Consider the following 8861-nt stretch of genomic DNA (forward strand, 5'->3'; position numbering starts at 1 on the left):
TCTCAGCAGGTCGGATGATTGGTTGAATCGCTTCCAACACGAGGAATGAATGAATGGCTTCTCCCCGATGTGAACCCACAGGTGCCTCAGCAGCTTGAACCCCTGAGAGTATCCTTTCCCACACACACAGCATTATTCATAGAGAGTGTTGCAAATATAGAATGAGTTGCCAGAGGGAGAGGTAGCGGCTGATAGCAGTACAAAGTTTATAATGCATCAGGATTGGTAAATGAGTAGGAAGGGTTGAGAGAGTTATGTGTCAAATGCTGACAGACAAGATGAAGTTATGAATGATATATTGTCAGCGTGGACAATTTGGACTGAAGCATCTGATTCTGTGCTTTCAATGCCTATGTCACTCTCTCTCTCTGTCATATCTCGATGCGATCTGCCCTCAGTTCAGACAAAGAGGATTGGGGCTGGGTCAGTGGAAAGTGGATAGGCACACTTCGAACCATTTTTACCCAATCTTATCCCTGGGAGTGGATAAACTGAAGTCTACTCCAGTACTGGCAGACTTCGATTTTGTTCCATGCAATGAAGGTGTGTGTGAAAAAGACATGGAGGGTGTGTGAGACGGTGAGTGGTAGAATGTGGGTGTAAAACATGGTGAGGCTGTGTGAGACAAAAACAGGAATGATGCATGTGGCCAGACAGGCAGCATATGTGTGACAACGATAGGCAGGATGCTTGTGTCCTCAAACATGAGAGAGGGTTTTGATAATGTATTTATCTTCAGACTTGCCATTGAATAATTTAATAGACAGTTTGCATATCCAGCTGCCATTTGATGCTTTTTTCTGGAAATATTAGCATAAAGTATTTTATATACAATCCCTCAGCACTATCACTCCGACAGCGCTCGCTCACCTCACACTGAACGGGCGACGATGGTAATTTCTCAGCACTGACCCTGTGACAGTATCCTCTCGCTCAATACTGACATTCCAGCAGTACCTGCTCCCTCAACACTAACCCTCTGACAGTGCCCATTCCCTCAGCATTAATCCTGTTACAGTAACCGGTCCTTCAGAACTAACTTTCTAAGAGTATCTGCATCCTCAGCACTGATGTCTTGACAGCGTCAGCACCCACAGCACTGACCCTCCAAAAGCGCCGCTCTTTCAGCACTAACTTTTTGTGTTGGAAAGGGAAAGCACCGTTCCATCAGTTCTGGCACTCCGAAAATAGATGCTGTCTTGGGTCTCTCATTGGAGCCTCGTCCTTGTGCACTATTTTACTCTCTTGCACAGTGTTCAGAAGATTCGAAGTAATCAAAGGTATCATCGGTGAATTCCTGCGCCAAATGATAATAATCTCCTGCGAGTTAAGGAAACAGAGGGAGATGAGCTGAAAAAACTATTTGTCCCAATCAACATTGATGAATTCCTGTCTCATCCTCAACACAGGTCTAAAACCTGCGGCCAGACTGCCTCTTACTAATAGTCACAGGCAACATTGGACTTAGTACTAGGTAATGGCCAGGCCAGGGGTTAGATCTGGATGTAGGTGATCGCAAACACAATTCGGTTATGTTTACTTAAGCAATAGAAAGGGATAGTTACTTACTGCAGGGAAAGTCTTATGATTGACGGAAAGGCAATTATGATGCGATTTGGCAAGATTTAGTATGTACAGGATGTGGAAGGAAACTGATGGGATGACCACAAGTGAAATGTGGAACTTACTCAAGGAACTGCTATTGCACGTACTTGATGAGTATGTACCTGTCAGGCATGAAGGAAGTTGTCGAGCGAAGCAGCCGTGGTTTACGAAAGAAGGTGAAGTTCATGTCAAGAGAAAGAAGGAGGCGAATGTTCGGGTTTGACGTGAAGGCTCAGTTAGAGCGATTGAGTTTTACAAGTTAGTTAGGAAAGACCTGAACAGAGAGTCCAGCAGCGCCAGCGGAGGACATGAGAAGTTGTTTGCGGATAGAATCTTAGAAATCCCTAAGTATTTCTACGTGTATGTGGGGAATAAAAGAATGACGACAGTAAGATTAGGACCAATCAAAGATAGTAGTGAGGAATTGTGTATGGAGTCAGAGGAAATAGGATGGCGCCAAATGAATAACTTTCGTTAGTGTTCTTATTGAATTAGATCAACGTTGTCGAGGAGAATCTGACATACAGGCTACTAGACTAGATGCGACTGAGGTTTACAAGGAGGACCTGTCAACAATTCTGTAAGGTGTGAAAATAAGTAAGTCTCCTGGGTGAGATGGGATCTATCCAAGGATTTCCTGGGAAGCGCGGGAGGAGATTGAAGAGCCATTGCCTTTGATCTTTATTTGGTTATTGTCAACAGGAAGATCACTCGAAGATTGGAGGAAAACAGAAGTTGTTCCCTTGGTCAAGAAGGATAATACAGATGACCCAAGTAATCATAGACCAATGAGCCTTACGTCTGTTGTATGAACAAATTATGGAAATGATTATGAGAGATAGGATTGACAATCATTCAGCAAGCAACAATTTGATTTCAGATGGTCAACATGGTTTCGTGAGTTTTTTGAGAAGGTGCCCAAACATGTCGATCAGGGTAGGGCACTTGCCGTGGTGTACATGGACGTCTGTAAAACCTTGGATAAGATTCCACATGTTAGGCAGTTGGAGAAAATGCGGAGGCATGGGATTGATGATGATTTCGCAGTTTAGATGAGAAACTGGCTTTCTGTTAGAAGGTAGCAAGTGGTGACTAATGGAAAATATTCAGACTGGAGTCCGGTTATGAGTGGTGTGGCACAAAGATCTATGTTGGGACCACTGTTGTTTGCCATTTTCATAAATGACTAAAACGCAGGCAAAGGTGGATGGGTTCGTAAGCGTGTAGATAACACTAAAGTTGGCGGAGTAGTGGACAGTGTGGAAAAATGTTGCAGTTTGCAGGGGCGGTCGGATAAACTGCAGAATTGGTCTTAGAGGTGGCAAATACAGTTTATTGCATCTACATTTGAGGTGATTAACTTTGGGAACATCGGTAGGAATGCAGAAAACTGAGTTAGTTGAAAGATTCTTGGTAATGTGGATGTGCAGAGGGATCTTGGAGTCCATGTACATAGATTCCTGAAAGTTTCCAGCCAGTTTGATAGTGCTGTTAAGAACGCATACGTTGTGTTAGGTTTTATTGATCGATGATTGAGTTCCTGAAACATAATGCAAAGCTGCAACTATACAAAACACTTGTGTGGCTCCACTTGGAATATTTTGTACTGCCTGGTCCCCCCATTCCAGGAAGGATGTGGAAGCATTGGAAAAGTTGCAGATGGTATTCAAAAGGATATTTCCTGTTCCGGAGGGAAAGTCTTATGAGGAAAATCTGAGAGACTTGGGTCTGTTCTCATTGGAAAGAAAAGGCTAAGAGCGGATTTGATACAGAGTTACAAGATGATAAGAGGATTAGATAGGGTAGACAGTGGAAGTCTTTTTCATAGGATGATGATGTCAACTTGTATGGGTGGCCATAAATACAACTTGAGGTGTTGTAGATTAAAGCCAAATTTCAGAGGCAGGTTCTTTGCTCAGAGAGTAGTAAGGGCGCGGAATACCCTGCCTGTCGATGTAGAAAAACAATAACTGCACATGCTGGAAACCAGATTCTGGATTAGTGGTGCTGGAAGAGCACAGCAGTTCAGGCAGCATCCCAGGAGCAGAAAAATCGACGTTTTGGGCAAACGCCCTTCTGCCTTTTTTCCTGATAAAGGGCTTTTGCCCGAAACGTCGATTTTGCTGCTCCTTGGATGCTGCCTGAACTGCTGTGCTCTTCCAGCACCACTAATCCAGTGCCTGTCGATGTCGTTAGCTCAGCAACATTAGGGAGATGTAAACAATTCTTGGATAAGCACATGGATGATGATAGGACAGTATGGGGGATGACCTGAGAAATATTCACAGGTCGACGCAACATCAAAAGCGAAAGGGTCTGTGCTGCGTTGTATTGTTCTATGTTCTGAAGCCAAATCTCCACTTTGGTAACGTCCAACCTCATGGCATCATTGGGGTTTCACCAGTTTCCACATTTTCCCTCCCCCACCTTACCCCACTTCACAATTTCCAGCTCAGCACCGTCCTTATGAGCTGTCCCATTTGTCCCATTTCCTTCCCACCCATGTACATCACCCTCCCCTCCAAACTATCAACATTACACCCACCCCGTGCACCTATTGCTATCTTAGCTACCTTCAGCCCAGCCCCATCATCTCACATTTTTCTCTCCACACTCGAGGCTTCCAACCAAATTCCTGATGAAAGGCTTTTGCATGAATCGTGTTTTTCGTGCTCTTCAGATGCTGCCTGAGATGCTCTGATTTTGAAGCACCACATTTTGACTCTAATCTGCACTCCTCACTTTCCCCTATTAATCATGAGTGTCCTTAACATCCACTCTCCCTTCCCTGACTCCATTTTCAATAAAGTTTAGTGATCTGTAAACAATACATCAGCTATGTCCCAAGAACAGCACGAGACATATCTTGGTTTTCGATTAATTTGCAGCCTCCTTCGTTTCAGTCATTCCCTGGGATATCATCTCTTTCATTGTGAGCATTACGAAAGGACATTCTTTTTAGCAGAAAAAAATCAGTCTGTCACTAACCATTGTTTGTTTCACGCAATATTCTGGAGTTTCTCTTGGTTTTAATTGCAGTTAGTCTTTTTGAATCTTCCCACCAAATGCATGACCTCAATCGCCCGACATGACATTACACCGACAAGGATTTTGCACACCCACTGAACCTGTGTCTATCCATTTCCAGATTCTGCTGTCCTCATCACAACCTGCCCTCCCAGTAATTGTGTATCGTCAGTAAAACTGGACACATTTCACTCAGCCAATTCGTCCAAGTCATTAATGCAGATATAAGTCATTGAAATCCTATGACTGACCTTTCCAGCACTTGAGTAATTACATCTTTGCAACTTGAAAAATACCAAATAATCCAGATTTTGTGTCTTCCATTAAGTAAACAATGGACAAGCATGGCTTTTGTTTTTACTCAACACCGTGAACTCTTACCGACTGTAATGACTTTTGATGTGGTCCCTTATGGAATTCCGACCAAAAGTTGATCAACTCGGCATGTGATATTATAAAAGACGTCTGACAAAGTTGTCAAGTGTGTTTTTCGTTTCAACTAATGATGTTGACTCAGTTTGTTTCCAATCAACTTTTCTCAACGTCCTGCTATTTTTTTTCTTCACAATGGTCTTTCACAGTATCCAAGTGACAGACAAGATATTGGAACAGATGGAAGTCATTCCAACCATCAGGTCCTCGCCACCTTTTAATGAGGTCATATCTGATTTGGTTCATTTTAAACTGAAAAGATCCCCCTTATCCCCGTCTCCCTTTATTCCCCAAGTGACTAATTGGCTCGCCATCTCAGCCTTGATCATACCCAGCCTTGACAGCTCTCTGTTGAAAAACATTCTGCAGATTTGCTGCCCTCTGAAAGAGAGAAAATACTCCTCATGTGTGTGTCAAATGATTAACAGTTCACCTGAGATTGGGCTCTATATATTCGACACAAATGTCAGTTTTCAGTAAATATCTTCATTCCCAGTCCATAAGACAATAAACCATAAGACATAGAAGTGGAAGTAAGGCCATTCGGCCCATCAAGCCACTCCGCCATTCAATCATGGCTGATGGGCATTTCAACTCCGCTTACCCGCATTCTCCTCGTAGCCCTTAATTCCTCGAGACAATAAGAATCTATCAACTTCTGCCTTGAAGACATTTACCGTCCCGGCCTCCACTGCACTCTGCAGCAATGAATTGGCCTCTGGAAACTGACTCTAATCCGTGGCAACATTTCCTCCAGAACACCAACTCGCCCATCCGCAATGCGCCCTCCCCCATCATTATTAACAGACCACGGTTACAGAATCACGAGAAAACTCGGGAACACACAAGTTACGAAAAACCCTCGAAGCCAGTCAGACTGCTGTTGTAGAAAAGTTGGTTGCTGTGACATGGATGTGTTTGTAGAGGATGCAGGACTGTTGCCATCTCATTACAGTGAATGTCCCAGGTTTTATTTTGGAAAAATAAAACTGATTGAGGACAACAATCGCTTCGGGAAGGTCAGGCTGAAGTTTGAGTTCGTGAAAAGCCTGTTTTATGGATCGTGCAACGAGTCAGCTCACCCGTCTTTGTTGCGTAATTGGTCAACACGTTCATCCATTAACCGAACAGTTGGTGGTTTGGGACCACCCAAGGTCGGATCTCTCATGGGTCATACTTCATTGGTTTTCTTTCCTGCACAGCTCTGGGTATTTAATGTGGACAGGAAAATGTTCCCCAAACAGGAATCTAGTCGGGAACCAGAAAGGAATTTCTGTATTGTTTAAATGGCTAATGTAAAGGAATTTGGATTTTCAGAATCTGAAACAAAAATATAAAATGCTGGGGAAAGACTGGGGTTTGCCAGCACTACTGGGAGAAAGCGGAGTTCGAATAACGTAATAAACGTTGAATCGCCCTTTCCCAGCCCAGATACTGCTAGAACTGCTGCGTATTTTCCTGCAATTTCCGCCTTCTTTTAATCTGAATATCGATTCTACCTATTGGAGTGACACACCCAGACCCACTTTGTCCCGACATTTCATCGATTTGAAAGCTGTGGTTTTCGAATTCAAATAAACCAAACAATGATTCAGAACTGCTAAGCTCAGCAGAGACAGAGACCTGGAAATAACTAATTTAACAATCAGCACCCGCTCTCGTGTAGTTGTGGCCGAGTGGTTAAGGCGATGGACTTGGAATCCATTGGGGTATTCCCACGCAGGTTCGAATCCTATCAACTACGATAGAGGGCGGAGTTTGCTTTGGACTTTCTTTCTTGGGATTCAGATTACGGCAGAGAGAATCACTTCATTCAGGCCATGCATGGTGCAAACCTCCACTGCACTCAAAGAACTGCACAAATGTACACTTGCATTGCCAATTTGTTTAGACTCGTTACGACACAGGGTAAACCATCCTGCTTAATATAAAACACAGAAACGATTTATGCCGTACAGTAATCTGCAAAAATTCGATAGGCCAAGAACTGCACAACGTAAAAATTAAGAACTTTATTTCTAAAATAAAAGAGTAATTCATTAACAAACTACGATTAACAATGTATTTTCTTTAACCAATTTTGACGTTTCCTTCAATAATACTATTCAGATAACAATTCCAATTAAAGTTAATAAAACAGCTTTTCTCTTCTCAAAACCAGGCAGCTGTAGGTTCTTTTCTTCAGATCTTCCTGTGTCTTCTTTTTCCTTGTTAGGAAATTCTGTGTCACACATCACCGATCGAAAAGGTATTTTTCAGAGTTTACTTTTTTCAAGAAGATTGTGACATGCAAGGACTTGGCAGTCCTCCTCACAATTGTGCAATGTCCGCCGTATCATACCCCAGAGCATCTGATTGTGTCATTGCTTTGTAAGATTTTCAAGAGACACAATTCAAATTTGAATTGAAATTAATATTGTATGCTGGATAAAATTTAAAATGAGTGGTCAACTCGAAATGGTTATGTCTCCAGGCAATGAGCTAATTGAGTTGTTCGACCCAGTATTACTTTGTGGTGTTCTTGATAACACTTGTTGCAGTGTCTGGTTATTCTGCTGCTTTTAACTTTCTTAACCGTGCACCAATATGATTAAAACACCTCTCCTCTTCAGGAAAAATGAACCATCATAATGAAGATATGTTTACATTTTAATTTTTCAATACTTTACCCTTACATACCGGTAAATTTTATAAAATATCGCCTTAATTTTTCCTATATATACACATAAAACATTAAATAATGACAAATCTCATCTAAATGCCATAAATTGAATCTGCGATAACGTGTCTGTGAATACATTCTACAGATACACAACATATACGATTTATAAATGGGAAGTCTCTACATAAGAAGCCAACGAAATAGTATCATATTCTTATATATAAAACGTTTTAGTGGATTGTGCTCAGTGAACGTAACCATTTCTGAACAATTGTTCGGCCACATACATTAAATCTTTAAGGCCAGTACCAAAATCAATTGTTCTTTTTCGATTATGGAGCATTTCCTCTGGTAGATGTTGATTTTCTTTGAAAAGTAACCAACTAGCAGTTCAATCCCATGCTCATTTTTCCTGTTGGAGTACAGCTCCAATTCAAACGTCACTACCATCGATGACGACTTGAAACGTTTTTGAGAAGTTTGGTGTGCGTACAACTGGTTTGGTGGTGAATATCGACTTCAAATGGTCGAATGTCTCCTGGCATGGTATTGTCCACTGAAATGTGGTATTCTTATTCAGAAAATTGGTTAACTGTGCCACTTCACGAGTATAGTTTGGAACTGACTTCTGACAGAGTCTGCTGAGTCTGAAGAATTGAAGAAACTCTTTCTTCGCGGTTGATCATGTAAATTCCTCTGTAGCCTTCGTCTTGACGTTCCGGGGGAGGCGGAGTCAAACTTCCATGACCGATGTTACATCCCAAGAATGTCACCTCTGCTTTCGTGAATTCTGTTTTATTTATGTTTAGCATCAGTTTTGCTTCTCATGGTCGTTCAAAGAGCTCTGCCAACAATCTTTTGTGATCATTCCTTGAATTGCTAAAGATCATGACATCGTCCAAATAGACTGCACAGTTTCTCAACCCAGCCACAACTCTGTACATGTGTCTTTGGAGTGTGGCGGGCTTGTTCTTCAGTCGAACCTGCATCACATTAAGCGGACATCGCCTGTATGGAGATGCAAACGCAGAAATCTGTTCACCAACTTTGAAAATAGTATCTGCTCGTGGCTACGCATTATGCTCGCATTATGGCCCATCTGATCAAGATCCTGTTGTAATCTGTGATAACTTTC

The 8861-nt window shown here is 42.2% G+C and overlaps 1 non-coding gene across 1 annotated transcript; it reads left to right on the forward strand.

Annotated features, from left to right (window-relative positions):
* Window positions 1-6726: 6726 nt before the first annotated feature.
* Window positions 6727-6808, forward strand: trnap-ugg (transfer RNA proline (anticodon UGG)). Its single transcript has one exon. It is a non-coding gene; the product is annotated as a tRNA-Pro (tRNA).
* Window positions 6809-8861: the final 2053 nt, after the last annotated feature.

This window comes from Chiloscyllium punctatum, chromosome 35 (genome assembly GCF_047496795.1).
Source record: "Chiloscyllium punctatum isolate Juve2018m chromosome 35, sChiPun1.3, whole genome shotgun sequence".
NCBI classification, from domain to species: domain Eukaryota; kingdom Metazoa; phylum Chordata; class Chondrichthyes; order Orectolobiformes; family Hemiscylliidae; genus Chiloscyllium; species Chiloscyllium punctatum.